General features: G+C 43.4%; 1 protein-coding gene across 5 annotated transcripts in view; it reads left to right on the forward strand.

The window, feature by feature from the left end:
• Window positions 1-8,634: 8,634 nt before the first annotated feature.
• The window catches only part of LOC147419849 (putative RNA-dependent RNA polymerase SHL2), a 64,719-nt gene continuing 51,233 nt past the window's right edge, over window positions 8,635-22,120 (forward strand). For 3 of the 5 annotated variants that reach the window (XM_086505968.1, XM_086505970.1, XM_086505966.1), the window contains exon 1: window positions 8,679-8,870. The gene's annotated coding sequence lies outside the window, so the exon portion shown is untranslated. Of the gene's footprint in view, window positions 8,871-22,120 lie in introns of all 5 variants that reach the window. The other 2 variants (XM_086505967.1, XM_086505969.1) reach the window with 2 other exon arrangements.

A 22,120-nucleotide genomic window follows, 5' to 3' on the forward strand; every position in this document is an offset into this window, starting at 1 on the left:
CATTCCATAAAGATACACCATTTGCAATGAGGATTCTTGGATGCTATTGCATTTATGTAAAAGTGACTTTGCATATTGATCAGGTCTATTTTCACTAGAGATTTGACTATACATGTCTATATCCTCTAACATCCTTGAAACATGTGGTATACAAATTGTTGTATTTTGTGTTGCGAAGTTTTTGTGCATGCATTCATATCATCAAGAACAATAAACTCACCCTTGTCCATGAAGTGGAAAATATCTTGCTTAGATTTTGACAAAAGTTTGATCTTTGTTTAAGCATAAAAGTTGGATTCATGGTGAGGTAAGTGGGTGTACCAATTGATGTCATTATTTTTAGCCATATGTAGCGTTTATGCTTGTCATCTTCAACAATAGATACACAAACTTCCAATCCCTTCTTGATCATGTATGCCACACCTCCTTGTCCTCTTTGTTGTCTTACATTTTTGGTCCACATTAAATAATGTACATTGTATTTATCCAATCCAAGATTTGTTGGGTATCATCATCCCATGTTTCAACAAGAAGTATGGTATCATCCCATTTATTAGTTAGCTCATCTTAACCAATTCTCGCATTCCACATGGATAACCATTACAATTCCAAAAGCATACTTGCAACTACGAGGTGATGTGTCCCTACTTGTTGGATGGTCTTGCTTCCTCCTTGGGTGTCTTTCCTTCATGAGGTAGTTCCTTAAATACGTATTTCCAAGGATAATCTTTTGTTTTGTTTCATCAACCGTACTATAGATGATAGAGCGTTCTTATGAGCAAAGAGCTCCTTGTTTGAAAAATCTATGTGTACCATAAACTGTGATTCCAAACATGCCAAAATAAGTTTTAAAAAAACCTTCAATGGCAATTGCAATAGATGGAGGTGTTTCCAACTCCTCTTTAGCAACCTGCAAATAACAATGTTCTTGGACCATTTTGCACGTTCTTTCAATTCTTGTGCATCCACATTCTTTGCTTCAATTGTAACTTGCATGATAGATGAAACCAAAACAACATTACCTTTACATACATCAAGCCATGACGTGGATATGTTTCTCATCTCGCTTACATATCGTCTCATTGCATTCATTCTTTCCTCGCTCAATGCATAATCATTATCAACTTTCCTCAAGTGCTCTTTTAAAGAATTCATGTCCACAAGGAAACGCTTACATTTTAGCACTTCATGCTCGAGTTGTACCAAGCGTGGCGTTTTCATTTTAGGCACCTTTTTGAGTTTCTCATTCTCAACAACAAGAATGTTCAAAGTGCCATTCTCCATTGCAAGTGCACACAAGTCTTCCCCTTGCTTGCTAACAGTCTCTTGCCAATGAGACCAAGTAAGCCATAATCGTCGCTTACATTGTTTTTGATGATGTGTTTGCATTGGGATCCAAAATACTTGGGGATTTGGGATCATTTTACACCATGTTTGTGGATCTTGTTGATGAAGAGGTCCCCTTGCGAGTTGTGGTAGACATCGTTAAAAAAATGCTCAAGAAAAATGCAAGTTATTGCAACCTATTCAATTTCTACATGTTACTACAACAAAGCCTTCTATTGCTTATGATTTTTTATTAAAAAAATGTGGGCACCAAGAGGGTGTTGTATTATTCAATTGAGGCAAAAGATTGCCCAAATCGGAGTTCATATGACGAAGTTATGGATGAAATAGAAGTCTGCTATTTACTAGGTGAAAAACAAGCTTTGTGTGTGTGTGTGTGTGTGTGTGTGTGTGTGTGTGTGTGTGTGAGAGAGAGAGAGAGAGAGAGAGAGAGAGAGAGAGAGAGAGAGAGAGAGAGAGAGAGAGAGAGAGAGAGAGAGAGAGAGAAGCCCCTACTTAATGGAGAGTTAATGCCTCTCGTAAGAAATCCTTTAAAAACACCCAAATAGAGCCTTATTGGTGTAACCCCCATGTAGAGGGCTTGAAGTTGACATATTACCTTCAATGTGTTGGAATTAGGGTTACAAGAGGGTTGCACAAATAGCTCGAAGGAGATAAAGAGGTTCAAGGCACATAAGAGAGAGTATATTGTTTAGTGTGCAAATAAAAAGATGAGTTAGCCCTAAAGTGATGGGTGTATATACAATGCACATGGGAAAAGACCTCCTAATGAGGGAAAAAGTGCCCCAATGGTCATGTGTTCACACACATCACTATCACATATATAGTAACAAATCCCCCTAGGAGTGATGTGGTGAATGAGAGCTGGCATAGCATTCAATTGGACTACTATAAAAGCCTTGTTTAACCAAATGTCAACTTTCTCATGCCAAGGACAATGAGACTGCTTCAACCCATATAAGACTTTCTTGCATTTGCACATTTTCTTTTCTAGTCCTTTCTTGACAAACTGTGAGGCTGTGTCACATATACTACCTCAAATATATCACGATGCAAGGAAGCAATAACAATGTATGATTGATGTACATTCCATCTAACGTGAGCTACCAATGTACATAGAAAACGAACTATAGTCATACAACAAGTGGGAGAAAAAGTCCCGTCGTAGTCAACACCTTTTTGTTGTGCAAAACTTTTGCAACAAGTCTAGCCTTGTAGCAATCAATCTCACCATCTGGCTTACATTTCAACTTGTAAAACCACTTCATACCCATGGCCTTTTTTTCAAGAAGCAAATCACATAAAGTCCATGTTTCATTTTCTATAAGTGCATCATATTCTAATTGCATTATAGCCATCCAATTTTCTAAACTTTTTGCTTTATAAAAAAAAAGAGGTTCTTCTTTTATCATGTTGACTAGAAACATCCAAAGCATATAAATCTGATGCATAGGATGCATGGAAAAAACCTAAATGAGTATGATTAGGCATAGGTGCATCCAATTAATTGTCACACAAAGTATGCACTAGCCATTTTGGCATACCCCTAGCCTCTTTATTTTTAGACCTTTCCACATCAACCACATATATCATGCACATTTACATTAGTAATAGGCTAATTTGTAACATTTTTGGAAACCCCCATAGGCTATACATATGCCTCATTGGAATTTACATTTAAGTTTTCACCACTAAAAAGAGGCAACAAGGTATCATAAATATCTTGTGAGCTTACATTATTGTCTCTAGTGCATGATAACAAAGGTACAATGGAATCTTCCACAAATACAACATCTCGTGAATCGAAGATACGTTTTGTTTTGCAAATGGTATAACATATAAACTTTGATTTCAAGATTGTAACCAACAAAAAGTGCATTTGATAGCTTATCATCCAATCTTTTGTGCAACATGTGTGGCACCAAAGCATAAGCTAAACAACCAAAAATGCGCATGTGATCAATAGATGGCTTCTTATCATAATGATTTATAGACTGCAAGGCTTTGGTAGGACACCTGTTAAGTACATAAGTAGCACACATTACGGCCTCAAGCCAAAATGAATGTGGTAAAGCTTGACTCTTGACCATACACCGTGCCATTCTCGTAAGCGACCTATGTTTTCTTTTAGCAACACCATTTTGTTGTGTATATGGAATTGTAAATTGGTGTTTTATCCCACGACTAGCCAGAAATGCATTAAATTTATGAGATATACCCCCTCCCCCCCCCAATATGAATGGAGGGTCCCCATAGTACATTTAGAGGCATTTTCAACCATAACCAGAAATTGCTTGAAACACATGAACACTTCGGACTTAGGTTTAAGAAAATACACCCATGCATGCCTAGAGTAATCATCAATGAAAGTCACGAAGTACAGGTAATTACCCAAGGATGGAGTTTGCATAGACCCACAAACATCACTATGCACAAGTTGCAACCTGCATGTAGCCCTTATTGAACCATCCTTCATAAACTTTGAATGCTACATCTTACCCAAAACACAACCTTCACGAAAGGTGCTTCAAGAGGCAGCAAAGAAGCAACCATATCAGATTTTTGCAAACGCATCAAACTAGCAAAATTAAAATGCCCAAAATGTGCATGCCAAAGTTTGGTATTTGAAACATCCTTTGAATCCACAATTGCTTTTGCAAAATTTTGTCCACACTTGTCATACAAAGATTATACAGCCCAGGAAAAAAAATACCAGATGCAACAACTTTATCACCAAAACTAAGATCATGAACTGTACATCTATCCGCACAAATTTGACAACAAGACCAAGTTTTGTAAGTGTAGATATAGACAAAAGATATTTCTTAATCCATGGTACATAAAGTGCATCAACAACTGTGAAAGAATTTCCATTCATAGTAGTTAGCACAATCTTTCTTTCTTTACCGGATAAGAGGCACTGTTGGCACAAGTGACAATATTCCCATGAGGACAACCTTGAAGAGGTAAACAAGTCACGATGCAAAGTAATGCGCTTTGTAGCACCACTATCAAAGAACCAAACAAGTGACTCTGCAACAATTGACATGCATGCATCATGAACATAAGGATTATAAGTATAGTCTACACACAATGCCCATTCTGCATCCACATTATCATCACAATCTCCATTTATAGAAGATATTGCAATAGCTGCACTGATAGAAGATCCGCCCTCTTTTTTCTTGGAGTCTTTGGGCTTCAACTTAGGACATTGCTTGATCAAATGATCATTAACCTTGAAATAATCGCAACACTCTTCTTTTTTGCTTTTTCACCAGAATCTCAAGACGAAATGCTTCCGGCAAAAGCACTAGACACAAGTGACTTGCTACTCATAGAAGAACCTCGAGAAGTGGTTACCACGTCCTCTTTGAGCAACAATAAAAGAGTGCCCAATTCCACACTGTTAAGCCTTGTTCTTTCTTAAAAGCAACTCTTGTAACAACAATGTGCATAATGCATCAAAATTGACAACTTGAGGATTTCCTTGGGTCATAAGTCTCCAAGTAATAGAAAAAGTGTCAAAGTCAACGATGTGGAAGCATAGAACAATGGGGAGAATATATATATATATATATATATATATATATATATATATATATATATATATATATATATATATATATATATATATATATATATATATATATATATATATATATATAGAGAGAGAGAGAGAGAGAGAGAGAGAGAGAGAGAGAGTGCTAAACCAACCAACCTTGGCAATGAATTGATGATTGTGTAATAGAATGGAGGGTAAGTGTGCTTATATAGCCACCTCAGGAAATTGCCCTTCCCAGACTTTGACAAATAAGTGAGATAAATACCTAAAAGCCAGAATAAATATTGGGATCACATTGGGCAGTTCACTTGAAATGCCATAAACTTTTAACATCCTCTTTGCAGCTCATAGTGGACATAAATAGTGAGACCAAGTCGATGAAGAAGCTACCATGGACACCCCAACACCTGCAGACTACTCGGTTATGCTACCTCTAACTTTTTACCCTAGAAGAATGCCATCTTGAGCATCAATTGCTTTGTAGAAAATTGAATTGTAGACTCCAAGGATCCCCATTCGTGAATTGTGAACACATCACGTCTAAATACTCCTAGATAATGATCTTCGAAACACATCCTGTCCATAATTTTGACCAACAACAATGGATTGGTTCCCTGCGAGATGCATGTGCCTTAAACTCCGACCCATGGGTTCAAACAACGACAAATTGAAATCCAACACAATGGTCCAAATTATTTATAGGGATCATGGCTTGCCCCTCTCTGCCACTCACAAGTCTCTCCTTGGCTGAAGCTAATGGCGGTAATTGCCTCATGACTAGAAATCTGGCGTCTTGGCCATTGTGGCCGCCTCCAGATGTGCCATGTCAATCTCCTTTGCCAGTTCTATATCACCGTTATCTTTGTCCAGCTTGCCTTTGCCTTTGTCCTCTTGTGAGTTCATGCTTTTGTCTTTGGCTTCAAAATTCCAAGCCAAACAAAGCGTCGTGTCACATTTATAACAACGGTTGTTAGACCTCGTGGGTACTTAGGCATCTAACTGAGTACTGGTACTGTCGTCCTTGTCCAGCTTGCCTTTGCAAACTCTTGCATTTGCTTTTGGCTTCACAACCTTGAGCCAAACAAATCGACGAATTCCTTGAAAACTTCACCCGTGCATAGGCCGCTATTTGGGAATTGGTCAATCTACTTCTCATAGCCGTGAGTTGATGTTGGTCATTCGAGGTCGTTGTTGGCGAAGCTTTGTGGTTCTATCCAAGGAGGTCCTTATACTCTGGGTTTCATAGCACTTGTAAAGCACTACCTGCTCCTCCTCAACGTGTGCTTATCTTCTCCCTTGCAATCAACGAGCCAAGCGTTCTCATACCATGTCAAAGTTGACAATGCAAAAGCGTAAAGCAATGGGGAGAATACACGAGAGAGAGAGAGAGAGAGAGAGAGAGAGAGAGAGAGAGAGAGAGAGAGAGAGAGAGAGAGAGAGAGAGAGAGAGAGAGAGAGAGAGAGAGAGAGAGAGAGAGAGAGATACTACTGAACCAAACAACCTTGGCAGTCCTCATGTTGCTTAATGCCATGTATATCAAGGTGCAGTAGATGGAGACCCCCCATTGCCTCCAGTGTTTCAAATTGCTAGGACAAACAGCCCCAACAAGCTTTCCAACTTGGTCATTTAGATCGCGTCTTAAACACTACCAAGGCCTTTATTGTGTGAGCATCTCAAAATGTAGCTAAAAAATGCCCACTGACCATTGGTTGCTACACTAACTCACAGATAGTGTTTTGGGACGCTTGGCTAGAAGGAATTTCTCTAAATTGCACTTCACAATGCGTAGCCAATAGGGGACTTTGCCTTGTATTCCACCTCGCGAGTGCACTTCAGCTCATAGTAAGCCAAAAAATGTCGATTTAGCCTGCATCTTAAAACGCTGATGTGGAATGCCAAGATTGTCTATGCTCTGCTACTCCTCTTGAACGGGTGCTTATCCTCTCCCTTGCAATCAACGAGCCAAGCGCTTTGATACCATGTCAAAGTCCATGATCTTCGACTCCATCTCCTTACGTAGCAATGCAATTTTTGCTTCATTGAGACTTGCATAAAGATCAGCCAGAGTATCCCAAGCCTGTTCTGTTGATTTTGCTTGAGCAAATGTGAGGAGTAATAATGCACTTCATAGAAAATGAAATCAATGCATGAGCATGCACATTTCTTACATCCCAATGAGATTGCTCAGTTGTAGGCAAAACAACTCTAGCAACAATAGATCTACTAGAACCTGCAACATCCTCAATGGAACCTGCATCCATAGGAGGAGGACGTACATCAATGCTCTGCATAACATTCTAGATGCCTAGGGACACAAGAACATGCGTCATCATGTAAGCCCACATTGGGTGATTATCCCTATCCAACTTATCTTGAGCAACAAGCATCTTGAAAACATAGGTGGTGTTGTCAGTCATGGCGAATGACTATACCTGATGCAAAAATTGCCCCAAAGAAGGAAAAATTAAGTAGGACTAACACGTGCTATATAGCACAATTTGAAGAAGAATATAAAGGACCCGCTCTACAAAAATTGCATTGATGAAAATTGTACACAAAAGGACAACATTGCCTGCACATTACTGCTTGTAGTGGAGATGGAGGCCGAAATGAGTCTGAATGAAAAATCTGAGCACATTGAGCCCTACGAGCCCTCCCAAAATCTGCTGATGCTTGCAAAAGCTCGAGAAATCTGGGAATGTGAGCGAAGAGGTGATGGTGAGAGTACCACGAGAACGTGACCTGTTCTAATACCAATTGCTAGAATTAGGGTTGTAGGGACACACACACGGCTTGGAAAAGATGAAGAAGCTCATGGCACACGATAGAGAGTATAATGCTTAGTGTGCAAATAAAAATATAAGTCAGCCCTAGAGTGATGGGTGTATATACAATGCACGGGGAAAAAGCCTCCTAGTGAGGGAAAAATGTACCCTGACGGTCCTAAGTGTGTTCACACACATCACTACCACATACATGGTAACACGAGAAGTGTTACCCTCTTTCCCCTTGGGGAAGCTCTTCCCAACGCATGGCCCCTTGTAGGTGTAAAAAGTATAGCAATGTACAATTGTAAATACTTGGATATATATAGAATTCTCCCTCTTTCCATAGCACTGATGGCGGAAAAAAGTGGGAAAAACATTCTTTGTCATGCGGCCCTATTTGAAAAGCAGAATCCAATGGTTTTCAATTGCTTCCACGAGTTCCTGGAGTCTACTGGGACGTATGTCAGGTCAAAAATCTTCCAATATAATCAATTTACCTCTAACATTTTCCATATGTAGGTTTTCCATTATCAATTTGGAGTACGAGGGGCCATGCTAGTACGCCAAAGTTGGTGAGATCACCTAAACGCCCATCCTCAGGACTAAATAACACACATCATTAAATGTGGGGTGGTGAGGGATCCACGGCTCACAAGTCCACACACGAAAATATGTGCAATCGCAGCCACAATTGTCACATTACAAATTGAACCCCGTAAACCCGGACAGTGCATGTTGGCTTACAATAAAAGGTGTAGGTGAGTTGGTTAACCCATGTGACTCAGAATTCGAGCCGCGAGGTTGTGGGTTCAAAACCGGTTGGCAAAGCCCTAATTTTTTACGCTGGCCTGATTCCTTTTCGCCTCAATTTTCGCTCTGCCCGGGTTTACTCTTCCTTAAGATCCCACCTTGGACTTCGATCCCCTCACCACCCCTCATTAAATGTTGCGTGTTACTTAGTCTCCAGGCTATTTTCATTGGAACTTGGAAGTAGTAGCTGCCATAAGTAACGAACAAAACACAATATCGACCACCATCGCTGAGCGAGTTGAGCGTACTGACCAACACAATATCGACCACCATAGCTGAGCGTGGTTGCTCCTGGTAGGCTTTTGAGAGAGAGAGAGAGAGAGAGATCTCTTGCAATACCCATTATAACGAATGAGGCAATTGCAAAGGCATTAACAAGGTAATGCTTGTGCACAATCATTGGTGAAACTTTAGGCTTGTAATTGATGTCAAATGTTAATTCGGTGATATCGCATGTTTGCCCTTCCAGATCGATCTCTTTTGCTCCCTATGCTTACTTTGTTGAGCATCTCCAAGAACTAGAGAAGGTAAAAAGCCAAATAGAAGGCTGAAGCAATTTACAGGGTCATCTCACTAAGTTGAGGAAGGCCTTGTGCATTGTGGTAAGCTCCCTTGTGAAGGACAGAGAAGCGCACCAACAATGAAAACACTATTACAAAAGGGACATGGTGAAAAGGTGTAAAAATGATTAGCCATTAACAACAATCATAAACGACCTTCAACGTATTAAAGTTCCACTCAGGTGACATAAAACAGTGACGAGGTTCTCTAGATGTGTGTGAATGAACACAATATGTAGAACACCCAATCATGTCAGAGTAGACGGAGAGCGGGTTAGCCAGCCCCATAGACAGCCCCACGATAGGAAATGAGAGCCCAAAAAGGGCTCCTGGACATGAAGTGTCCAGCCGGCCAAATGTGGCTCGGCTTGGACCAGATGCAGCCTAACATGACATGCCAATGGGTGGCCAGCCGGGGGTTACACTAGTATACCTAACTGTAGATGGAGTAGCAGAGTGGTGTAACTCTAACACCCCCTCTCAACACTTGATGCTGAACAAACTGATAGAACCTGAAGATGTGAGGCCTTGGATGAAAATGTATGCTGCAACGTCCACAAGAGGACAATACTCCACGAGCATAATAGCAGTCTTGGGAACTCGAGAGGACAAGAAATCTCTAAGTAGATGACATCACAAGAAATGTAGGGAACTCTTGTACTCTGTTGCTGCTAAATGTGTGTCCTTAGATTAAGGTCAAGTGGAGAGAGTGCTCCTTAAAGGCTATGTGTCACAAGTAGGTGACGTAGTGTGCCTAACTGAGGAAATGACTGAGAGGACAAGTGTGGGTAAGGGGCCCAGAAGGGGGTTAGAGTTTTTAGTAAACCTAACCCTACCGACTTATGAACATCGGCCAAGGGACCTAAAACCCTAAAAATATCAAAAGCTTGAACTCTGGAAGATTTTTGTAAATTATGCTGATGAAGTGGCAGGCTGTACGGACTTCTCCGTTTTGCGCTGCTGATTTTGGCAGTTTTTGGGCAAAGCTTTTGGGCCAGAGCGGATCGGATGCTTTTGGGGCTTCGCTTGTGGTCATCCCTTGTACGTTTATAAGTGCCCAGAGGGCCAGTTCTCAGGGAGCATCTGGACGCAGTCTCGGAGAGGGTTGGACCCTTGGGGAGTTGTATCTTTGTGAAGCAATAATAAAGTAATACCGAAAGGGGAGCCAGTCTTTGGGGTCGGTGCATCTAGGAACGGAACTGCGTCGTTCCGTGTCGACTCTCTATTCAAGTTCAGTGATTTTGCAGTTTCTGTTTGTGTTTTGCTATTGATTTCTCACTTGGAGTGTCCAAGCTTGTAATAGTGGTATGAGGGATTAAAACGATTCCTCTACTACGGAGGATCTGATCCTTTCTGCAACACGCATGGGTTCTCGCGGAGAATCTGACAAAGATGACACCCCTTTGACAATTGGTCTGCAGGGAGATAAAGAAAAGCTGAGTCCTAGCGAGGGAATAGAAGACACCAACGGAGATTTTGGCAAATTTTCGACGGGGAATCTTGACAAAGTAGAGTACAAACGTCAACTACAGGTTGATACGCGTGTGAAAAGATTGATCAAGTACTCCAAAGACCTGAAATATGTGAATCACTTGAATAATTATCCAACCGTTTAGATTCACTCAAGATGGCAAGAGGGTCGTCAATTCTCCTCTCTAGATGGTAAGGAAGCTGAAAGAAAAGCTCAGTGCAGAAACTGTACTCGCAGAAAGAGTTTGACCAAGCTCTTGAAAAGAAGACAAACCAATTGATAAAAAGCTTACAGCACTCTCGGAAGAAGAAGAAATCAACGGATTTCCCCGGTTTTTTGGACTGGAAGTCAACTTTCGAGGTGGTAAGCAGACCCAAGAAGCATGTTTGTTTCAAGGATAACCTAAATTTTTCTTTGTCTTCAAAGAGTTCCGACGGTTCTTCATCATTCCAAAGAGGATGAGAAAAAGCAAAAGAAGCGGAGAAAAAGCCAGAAAAGCAGATTTTTGAAAAAGCCTAGGAGGCATAGGGAGCCATCTAGCAGTTCAGTGGAGAAGACTTCATCCTCTGCTGACAGTTTAGACAATGAATAAAAGGATAAGAAGACCAAGGAGTTCAAGGATGGGGGTGAAGCAGTCAAGTTTGACACGTTCTTAGGCTATCAGGACACCCATCGAGCCCTTGAATTTATAAAGTAGTTTGACGTCGCCTTCTCGGGAGGTTGTTTGTTGAAACACTCCAAGGTGAGAAGGGCGGTGTCTTACTTGCATAAACATGGTGGTCTACTGTGTTTTTGCATAGAGAAGCACCTAGGAAGTGGGTAAAATTCAAGAGAGTTTTCACTCTTGTATAGATAACGGAAGAATATGAAGACGATGTCATCATGGCTTGGCATCATTTGAGAATGACTAAGAGACACTTTGGATGACTATTGCGAGAGGTTTTGGGATACCTTTTTGCCAGGGTGTCACGTGACGTGGCAACTGCTAACCTTAGTTGTTGGTTTCTTTCCGATGATTTTTATTTTTAAATTTTGGGACCCTCATTTTGAAGTCACAAATGATTGGACATTGTGTGGCGAGTGTGAAACGGCCAATGGCCGAAAGTTTCACTCGCAGACGGGAAGGCCTTGTCGCCATGAGTTGATTGGGCCGACCGGCACTGGAATCGGAGCAGTAAAATGGTGTCTATGCTCTAGTTCAAAGTCATTTAGGCTCCCTCGCTACACTTATAAGTCTGTGGGTACTAGGAAAATTAACTCACAGGCATAGTGGACACCTGGCAGCACCAGAAGTTGCAGAAGTCAAATCATTGCCACCTCAGCTAGTTTTGGGAGCCCCAAATTGATTTGGGCTGATCTGGGCCGCTTCTCTCTCTCACTGTGACTTACAGTGTGTGTGTGTGAGTAGTTGGTGCAGGTGATGAAGCTTTAATGGAAAGTTGCCTTCTTGCTTGCACTATGTAGCGCGATGATTCTGCTCTGGCGCACCTCTCTTCCCTTTTCAATACAGAAACGTGATGCCCCGCTCGAGGGCTTTTCATGTGTATGGACAATTGTGTGGGTTCATGCGCAATTGCCGAGGCAAGAGCCTCTTGCACAAGTATTGGATTAGCTGGTTGCTAATCTCCCAGAGGTACAGGTGAATTCGAAGAGATTTCACGCAAGAAATCTTGTCCGATTCAAAGGGCAAGTAGCCCTATAGGTGCGAGAGCTCTAGGATTTGCTACGGATGCGAGCGGCTCGCGAAACGGAGCCCAAAACAGGGAAATACAGCTTGCTGTGTATTTTTGCAGATTTAGGGTTTCGGCCCTAAACGGTTCCTAATACCCCGAGGAGGTCCGGGGACGCGAGGAGACCGTTGTGCGGGTGATCTAGCGCATTTTCAGGGCAGAAAACAGAGAATTCAGCGTGCTGCAGATTCTCGCTAGGTTTTGTATAGTGTCCGTATGCACCACTAAAGTCACTTATTGCGTGGGATACTATCTGTGAAGCGTCTTAGTATAGTTATGTTGCCGAAATCGGGCCAGAACAAGTCGTTTTCAGCCCGGATTATGCGTCCGGAAGCTGACGTGGCACTTGCTGTATGGAAGCTCGCGTTTTACGACAGCTGTTCGAACGCTTTTTGGCTACACAATTCAGGGCTGAATTTTTACTCAAAAGCATGAGAAAGAGAGAGAGAGAGCTTTTGAAGCATTGCTTTATTTTTAAAAGGCTTTTGATTTTCAGCTTTTGGGGCTCTGCTTTTGGCATCCCTTGTAATGAATAAATAAGTGGGTAGGGCTCCCACTCTGCATAGCATCTGGATGTAGAGTATGAGAGTGAGACCCTCCCACTCCCTTGTACTTTGTGTTGCAGATTAATACAAAAAAAGAAATACCGAAAGGGGTGCCCTTCTATGGGGTCAATATCTCTAGGCATGGAACTCCGCCGGGCCGTGTCGAATCAATTGTGAACTGTGAACTGTTTTGAAGTGAATTCCTGTCGTGTTGCGGTAGAATCTTGACTTGGAGTGTCCAAGTCTGTTACAATGGTATCAGAGCGCGGCCGATTTCTCTTCTACCGGGAAATCCGATCCTTTTTACGCGGCACTTATGGATTTAGACAGAGATCTGTCGACTCCTCTACATCCGGAGATGCAGGAAGAGATCACGAAGAGGATTCACGCGAGGAGTACGGCCCTCCTCGGCCTACTCAGGCGGAGCTTGAAGAGATGGAGCGTCGACGATTGATCGACGATGCAACAAAGATGATGTTAAATTTTGTGAAGGACCCAAAATTTGCAAAATTTATGACCCAAACCTCCTTCAACGAGGTGCACGCACAATGGCGGCAAACCACAGAAACACCCCTCAAACCGGCACTCAAGAAACCTCCTACTCCAAAGATGTTTACTGAGCAAGAATTAGAAGAGGTGGTCGATGCACGGATTTCTCAGCTTTTTGACGCGCAGAACAAAACTGAAAAGCACGACAAAAACTAGAAGAAAGGATCTGACTTCCCGGGTTATTTGGGTCGTCAATCTGCTTTTGCCTTGGCAAGAAAGTAGAAAAAGCATGTCAAATTTGAAGGAGTATCCAGTTCTTCTTCTTCCTGTTCTGACAGTTCTTCTAGCTCTTCTGACTCGAGCCAAGAAGACAGAAAAGGGAAAGAGCCCAATTTCGGACAGTTCTACAGAGGACTTGTCTTCGGATAGTTCGGACTCCGATGACAACAGATTTTATGCAAGGAAGAAGAAATTTTTACAAAGCCAATCAGTATGACTTTCTGGAAGATAAAAGCAAGAAAGTCCGAGAGTTTAAAGAAGGTGGACAATCAATTAAATTTGATACGTTTTCTGGATTTCAAGATGCTTTGAAGGCTTTGGCCTTCATACAACAGTTTGACATAGTTTTCTCTGGAGGGCGGTACTCAGAGCACTCCAAGATTCGGAGGGCTACCTCTTACTTCAAGGGAAATGCTTAAACTTGGCGGTCCACGCTTCTATTGAACAAGAAAGCGCCAGTTAAATGGCTAAAATTTAAAAGGCTTTTTATTTCTTCCTGGTTGACTCGGGAGTACGAACGTGACATACGAACTGCTTGGAACCATCTTCAGATAACCAAGAGAGATTCATCGGACGCATATTGCGAGAGATTCTAGAGCTCTTTTCTACCGGCCTCTTCATTTAAGAAGATCTCGTTAAAAGAACAGATTGAGCGGTTTACCCTTGGGACTTCCTACAGAGATCCGAGATCACTGCTTAGAGCAAAAGTCAGATTCTATTTAGGAATTGATGAGTCATGCAAAACAGGGTTTTGCCATTCATTCAAGCAGTTTGACCTACCCCAGAGATGAAATCATGACGCAAAGGACCGAACAAACGTCGAACAATGAAGGTAGCAAGAGGAAGAGCAACCCAGAAAAGAAAGAAAAGGATGCACGACCCAAGCTCACTCTTCGAGAGAGAGCTCTCTACATCAAAGAGGGGAAGTGCTTTGGATGCGGGGAAACTGGGCATATCTCCGCGAAGTGCCCTAAAAAGGCACCGAAAGAACAAAACAACAAAGATGAAGACAGGCCTAAGGGTTCGAAAGAAGCTGAGGAAAGTGGACGAAAAGGCAAGATGAAAGCAGGACTGGTTCCAGATTGCATGGGTACTGATCCAAGCACGATTGACGAGAGTACAAAACTTTGCCGAGCTTGGGGCAAAGTGAAAGACCAAGAAGCCCTGATTTCTTTGATGGATGAGCCAAGCCTAATTTCATTTCACCTGAATTGGCGGCGCGGCTCGAGATCACACCTGATCAGAGGGGACCACTAGCAGAGGCAGTACTAGCGGCACCTGGCAGGGACCTAGCCATTACACCTGTCATTGGCAAACTTCAGGTGCATTGTCAGGGGTATTTGGGGCACGAGGACTTCTACATAATGCCCTTGGAAGGTTGTGATGTCCTCCTCGGAATTCCCTGGTACCGTAAGAACAACGCCGTGGTCGACTATCGAGCGAGAAAAGCGACTTTGACTACAGAGAAGGGCCAAACTATTCTACTTGATGTGAAATTTAAGGGCTAGTCTGTCCCTATTGTATCGGCTTCGGTTGTTTCAAAACTAATGAAATCCAGTCTGTTTGTTTACTCGATCTTTTTGAGAGAGTTGAATAATGAGAATATGACAAATATTTCTGAACTTGATAGAGAACGCCAAGAATTTCTCCACACTCATGCCCATTGCTTCTCAGAGGGCCTGCCAGGCGAGTTACCACCCGCTCGTGCTGAGGATCATACCATTGATCTGATATCTGGAAGCACACCACCGAACCGGCCACCTTACCGTGTGAGCCGAGCCCAGAACGAAGAAATTATGAACCAAGTGAAAGACGGATCTTGGAGAATGTGCATCGATTATAGAGCTCTCAACAAAATCACCATCAAGAACAGATTTTCGATTCCTAGGATCGATGATATTCTTGACCGACTACAGGGATCCCCGTGTTTTAGCAGGATCCCTGTATCATCAGAGCCAAATCGCGCCGGGAGATGTCTACAAGACAGCTTTTCGGACGACTTTTGGTTATTTGAGTTTTTGGTGATGCCTTTTGGCCTAACCAATGCTCCTGCAACATTTAACCGGATGATGAACATGATTTTTAGAGAGTACAGACTATTTGTTGGCACTTTCTTTGACGACATCATTGTTTTCTCCAAGGATGAGGCAGAACATAGAGAACATCTGCTACAGGTCTCTTAGGCATTACGAGATCACAAGTTGGTGATGAATGTGAAGAAAAGTGAATTTTTCCTACCCAATACACTTTTTGGGACACATTGTCTCAGTAACAGGAGTGCAGATGGACCCGGCCAAGATAGAGACTATCCGTGATTGGCCCAATTTGAAGAATGTCCATGAAGTTAGAAGCTTCTTGGGTTTGTGTTCGTACTACAGGCAGTTCATTAGAAAGTTTGCAGAGGTTGCTTCTCCTTTGCATATCTTGACACAGAAAGGAGTCCCTTTCTCGTGGGGACCCAGAGAGGTGACTGCCTTTCAGACACTGAAAGAGAAATTGACTACAGGACCAGTTTTGAATTTGCCGGGCTTGCAGAAGTCTTTTGAAGTATATTGTGATGCTTGTGGTCGTAGTCTGGGTGCGGTCTTAATGCAAGAAGGCCATGTCATTGCCTACGAGAGCCGATTGTTCTCAAGGCCGGAATTGATAGCACAGATTTATCAGAAAGAGCTTTTGGCGGTTATTCATGCTCTTACTCAGTGGCGACATTACCTACTTGGAGCGGATTTTATTGTCTTCACAGACCATCAGAGTTTACGCTACTTCTTGTCACAGAGCAGCTATCGGAAAATCAGATGCGGTGGGCGAACATCTTGTCACAGTTTCACTTCCCGATTGTCCATGTGCAGGAACAAAAGAATTTGGTGGCGGATGCTTTGTCCCGGAAGCTGTTGGTTCTGGCTATTTCTGCGATACATCATAGGAGCTTCGAGGAATATGGTCGATCAGTATGCCACAGATACAGATTTTGCAGATATTTTCACGCGGATACGGAATGGGGAGATAGTTGCGGGATATTCCATTTGGGATGGCTACTTGATGAGGAAAACCATGTGCGTTACACGGCCGTTGAGGGAAAAGGTTATGACCGAATGCCACTGTCCACCTTTTACGGGTCACCGCGGCATAGCTACCACCTTGAGAGGTGTGGAGAGATACTTCTTTTGGTCGAGACTCAAGAAGGACGTGGATAGTTTTGTACGCAATTGCTTGATGTGCCAGAAGGTCAAGTTTGACAGGCCTAGAGCACAGGGATTGTTACAGCCTTTCCCCATCCCCACCCGCCCCTGGGAAAGTATTGCAATGGGTTTCATTTTTGGTCTTCCGAGAACACAGAGTGGTCACGATGGTATCTGGACTGTTATTGACAGATTTATTCCAGTGAAGAAAACAGTCAAGCCGGATCACTTAGGGAGACTGTTTGATGCCCAGATCTTCAGATTACATGGCATGCCGAGACGATTGTCTCCGACAGGGATCCCAGATTCACGAGTTTGTTCTGGAAGGCTATTTGGGAGAACATTGGCACGCGGTTGTAGTTCTCGTCATCTTTCCACCCGTAGCCTGACGGGCAATTAGAGATTGCCAATGCAGTGGTACTAGATTTATTGAAGTCTTACATCTCGGATCCGAAGACTCAAGGGCTCCTGGACATGAAGTGTCCAGCTGGCCAAATGTGGCTCGGCTCGGCCTAGATGCAGCCTAACATGACATGCCAATGGGTGGCCAGCCGGGGGTTACACTAGTATACCTAACCGTAGATGGAGTAGCAGAGTGGTGTAACTCTAACACCCCCTCTCAACACTTGATGCTGAACAAATTGATAGAACCTGAAGATGTGAGGCCTTGGATGAAAATGTATGTTGCAACGTCCACAAGAGGACAATACTCCACGAGCATAATAGCAGTCTTGGGTACTCGAGAGGACAAGAAATCTCCAAGTAGATGACATCACAAGAAATGTAGGGAACTCTTGTACTCTGTTGCTGCTAAATGTGTGTCCTTAGATTAAGGTCAAGTGGAGAGAGTGCTCCTTCAAGGCTATGTGTAACAAGTAGGTGACGTAGTGTGCCCAACTGAGGAAATGACTGAGAGGACAAGTGTGGGTAAGGGGCCCAGAAGGGGGTTAGAGTTTTTAGTAAACCTAACCCTACCGACTTATGAACATCGGCCAAGGGACCTTAAACCCTAAAAATATCAAAAGCTTGAACTCTGGAAGATTTTTGTAAATTATGCTGATGAAGTGGCAGGCTGTACGGACTTCTCCGTTTTGCGCTGCTGATTTTGGCAGTTTTTGGGCAAAGCTTTTGGGCCAGAGCGGATCGGATGCTTTTGGGGCTTCGCTTGTGGTCATCCCTTGTACGTTTATAAGTGCCCAGAGGGCCAGTTCTCAGGGAGCATCTGGACGCAGTCTCGGAGAGGGTTGGACCCTTGGGGAGTTGTATCTTTGTGAAGCAATAATAAAGCAATACCGAAAGGGGAGCCAGTCTTTGGGGTCGGTGCATCTAGGAACGGAAGTGCGTCGTTCCATGTCGACTCTCTCTATTCAAGTTCAGTGATTTTGCAGTTTTTGTTTGTGTTTTGCTATTGATTTCTCACTTGGAGTGTCCATGCTTGTAATAGTGGTATGAGGGATTAAAACGATTCCTCTACTACGGAGGATCTGATCCTTTCTGCAACACTCATGGGTTCTCGTGGAGAATCTTACAAAGATGACACCCCTTTGACAATTGGTCTGCAGGGAGATAAAGAAAAGCTGAGTCCTAGCGTGGGAATAGAAGACACCAATGGAGATTTTGGCAAATTTTCGACGGGGAATCTTGACAAAGTAGAGTACAAACGTCAACTACAGGTTGATACGCGTGTGAAAAGATTGATCAAGTACTCCAAAGACCTGAAATATGTGAATCACTTGAAGAATTATCCAACCGTTTAGATTCACTCAAGATGGCAAGAGGGCCGTCAATTCTCCTCTCTAGATGGTAAGGAAGCTGAAAGAAAAGCTCAGTGCAGAAACTGTACTCGCAGAAAGAGTTTGACCAAGCTCTTGAAAAGAAGACAAACCAATTGATAAAAAGCTTACAGCACTCTCGGAAGAAGAAGAAATCAACGGATTTCCCTGGTTTTTTGGGTTGGAAGTCAACTTTCGAGGTGGTAAGCAGACCCAAGAAGCATGTTTGTTTCGAGGATAACCTAAATTTTTCTTTGTCTTCAAAGAGTTAGGACAGTTCTTCATCGTTCCAAAGAGGATGAGAAAAAGCAGAAGAAGCGGAGAAAAAGCCAGAAAAGCAGATTTTTGGAAAAGCCTAGGAGGCATAGGGAGCCATCTAGCAGTTCAGTGGAGAAGACTTCATCCTGTGCTGACAGTTTAGACAATGAATAAAAGGACAAGAAGACCAAGGAGTTCAAGGATGCGGGTGAAGCAGTCAAGTTTGACACGTTCTTAGGCTATCAGGACACCCATCGAGCCCTTGAATTTATAAAGCAGTTTGACGTCGCCTTCTCGGGAGGTTGTTTGTTGAAACACTCCAAGGTGAGAAGGGTGGTGTCTTACTTGCATAAACATGGTGGTCTACTGTGTTTTTGCTTAGAGAAGCACCTAGGAAGTGGGTAAAATTCAAGAGAGTTCACTCTTGTATAGATAACGGAAGAATATGAAGACGATGTCATCATGGCTTGGCATCATTTGAGAATGACTAAGAGACACTTTGGATGACTATTGCGAGAGGTTTTGGGATACCTTTTTGCCAGGGTGTCACGTGACGTGGCAACTGCTAACCTTAGTTGTTGGTTTCTTTCCGATGATTTTTATTTTTAAATTTTGGGACCCTCTTTTTGAAGTCACAAATGACTGGACAATGTGCGGCGAGTGTGAAACGGCCAATGGCCGAAAGTTTCACCTGCAGACGGGAAGGCCTTGTCGCCATGAGTTGATTGGGCCGACCGGCATTGGAATCCGAGCATTAAAATGGTGTCTAGGCTCTAGTTCAAAGTCATTTAGGCTCCCTCGCTACACTTATAAGTCGGTGGGTACTAGGAAAATTAACTCACAGGCATAGTGGACACATGGCAGCACCAGAAGGTGCAGAAGTCAAATCACTGCCACCTCAGCCAGTTTTGGGAGCCCCAAATTGATTTGGGCTGATCTGGGCCGCTTCTCTCTCTCACTGTGACTTACAGTGTGTGTGTGAGTAGTTGGTGCAGGTGATGAAGCTTTAATGGAAAGCTTGCCTTCTTGCTTGCACTATGTAGCGCGATGATTCTGCTCTGGCGCACCTCTCTTCCCTTTTCAATACAGAAACGTGATGCCCCGCTCGAGGGCTTTTCATGTGTATGGACAATTGTGTGGGTTCATGCGCAATTGCCGAGGCAAGAGCCTCTTGCACAAGTATTGGATTAGCTATTTGCTAATCTCCCAGAGGTACAGGTGAATTCGAAGAGATTTCACGCAAGAAATCTTGTCCGATTCAAAGGGCAAGTAGCCCTATAGGTGCGAGAGCTCGAGGATTTGCTACGGATGTGAGCGGCTCGCGAAACGGAGCCCAAAACAGGGAAATACAGCTTGCTGTGTATTTTTGCAGATTTAGGGTTTCGGCCCTAAACGGTTCCTAATACCCCGAGGAGGTCCGGGGACGCGAGGAGACCGTTGTGCGGGTGATCTAGCGCATTTTCAGGGCAGAAAACAGAGAATTCAGCATGCTGCAGATTCTCGCTAGGTTTTGTACAGTGTCCGTATGCACCACTAAAGTCACTTATTGGGTGGGATACTATCTGTGAAGCGTCTTAGTATAGTTATGTTGCCCAAATCGGGCCAGAACAAGTCGTTTTTAGCCCGGATTATGCAGGACAGTTCATAGGAAATCGCAGGTTTTATTCTCTCTTTGAATACAATAAAGAAATACCGAAAGGGGCACCGGTCTTTGGGGCCAACAGGTGTCGGCGTCTGCTTGGAAGCGCTCTAGCTTCCAAGCCGTGTGTTTTTTAAGTGTCAATTCCCGTTATAGGTTTTTATTTGCAAAGTTTCTCTATGTCCTAAAGTCTAAAGTAAAGTTTCGGGTGAAAGCCAAAGTCTACCGCCCTACAGGCTGGTTTCATTGTTCCGTCGCCGGGACAGAATCACTTTTTCCTCAAGAAGTGAGCCTCGCTTGGTTTTTGGTGAAGACACAGAGTACAGGAACGTGGGATTACACTATGGCCGACAAAGGGAAAGGCATCATGGAAGAGGGTTCCTCTGCACAGGACAAGCAGGCAATCCCTAGAGTGTTTGAGATTGGCGAGAGTTCACGACCAGGCCTGTCTGTACCTCTTGTTGATGTGAATGCTCCGCCAGCGCAGGGCTTTATGACTAGGCAACTTAAAGATGATGCGTTTAGGACTCGGTCGGTTGCTGCTGTGAATGTGTTTTCTCAACTGGAGCAAAACCAAAGGTTTATGGAGTTTTTGCAAGCGTCACCAGTGCCACAGCAGACAAGGCAACTCACAGCTAGTAGAGCTCGATGAGCCTCAAGCCCAAGTACTTCATGATATGCCAGGAACAATGTTTGGGGGTATGCAATACATGGATACACACTTAGCTTATGGAATATGATGTGCTATTGGGTAGATACGCACATCCTCACATCAGCTTCAGATTGAGACTGGCCGATTTCGAGGGGTACCAGTAGAGGCTAGGATTTGTCATTTATGTCCCTAGAGCCAGAGACAGCTGCACTACACATCATTGCCCGCTATACTATGAGATACGAAGCCGCTTCCACTGTCTGTTCAGAGAGGGTTTGGATTGTCTACTAGAGTTGTGCAGACATAGAGAGAGCTTGCTGAGGACATCACGGGAGAGCTAGTCTCAGAGACAGATCACAAACTTATTTACACCAGCCAAGGGACAGCTAGAGGAGTAGTCATCACAATAGATCTCAGACCCCACCCACTATCACAAACTGGTGACGTGGTTGCCCTGTACACACACCCGGGAAATGCTGGCTGAAATGATGACGTGGCAGCAGAGTACGGAAACCCGTAAATCGCGGCGCAGAATCCGGAAGTTGACGTGGCACTTGTTGTACGGAAGCTCTTGTTTTACGACAGCTGTTCGGACGCTTTTTGGCTACACAATTCAGGGCTGAATTTTTATGCAAAAGCATAAGAAAGAGAGAGAGAGAGCTTTTGAAGCATTACTTTATTTTTAAAAGGCTTTTGATTTTCAGCTTTTGGGGCTCTGCTTTTGGCATCCCTTGTAATGAATAAATAAGTGGGTAGGGCTCCCACTCTGCATAGCATTTGGACGTAGAGTATGAGAGTGAGACCCTCCCACTCCCTTTTTCTTTGAGTTGCAGATTAATACAAAAAAGAAATACCGAAAGGGGCGCTAGTCTTTGGGGTCAATATCTCTAGGCATGGAACTCCGCCGGGCCGTGTCGAATCAATTGTGAACTGTGAATTGTTTTGAAGTGAATTCCTGTCGTGTTGCGGTAGAATCTTGACTTGGAGTGTCCAAGTCTGTTACAATGGTATTAGAGCGCGGCCGATTTCTCTTCTACCGGGAAATCCGATCCTTT

Source organism: Adiantum capillus-veneris, chromosome 29, assembly GCF_014529385.1.
Source record: "Adiantum capillus-veneris isolate H3 chromosome 29, ASM1452938v2, whole genome shotgun sequence".
NCBI classification, from domain to species: Eukaryota; Viridiplantae; Streptophyta; class Polypodiopsida; order Polypodiales; family Pteridaceae; genus Adiantum; species Adiantum capillus-veneris.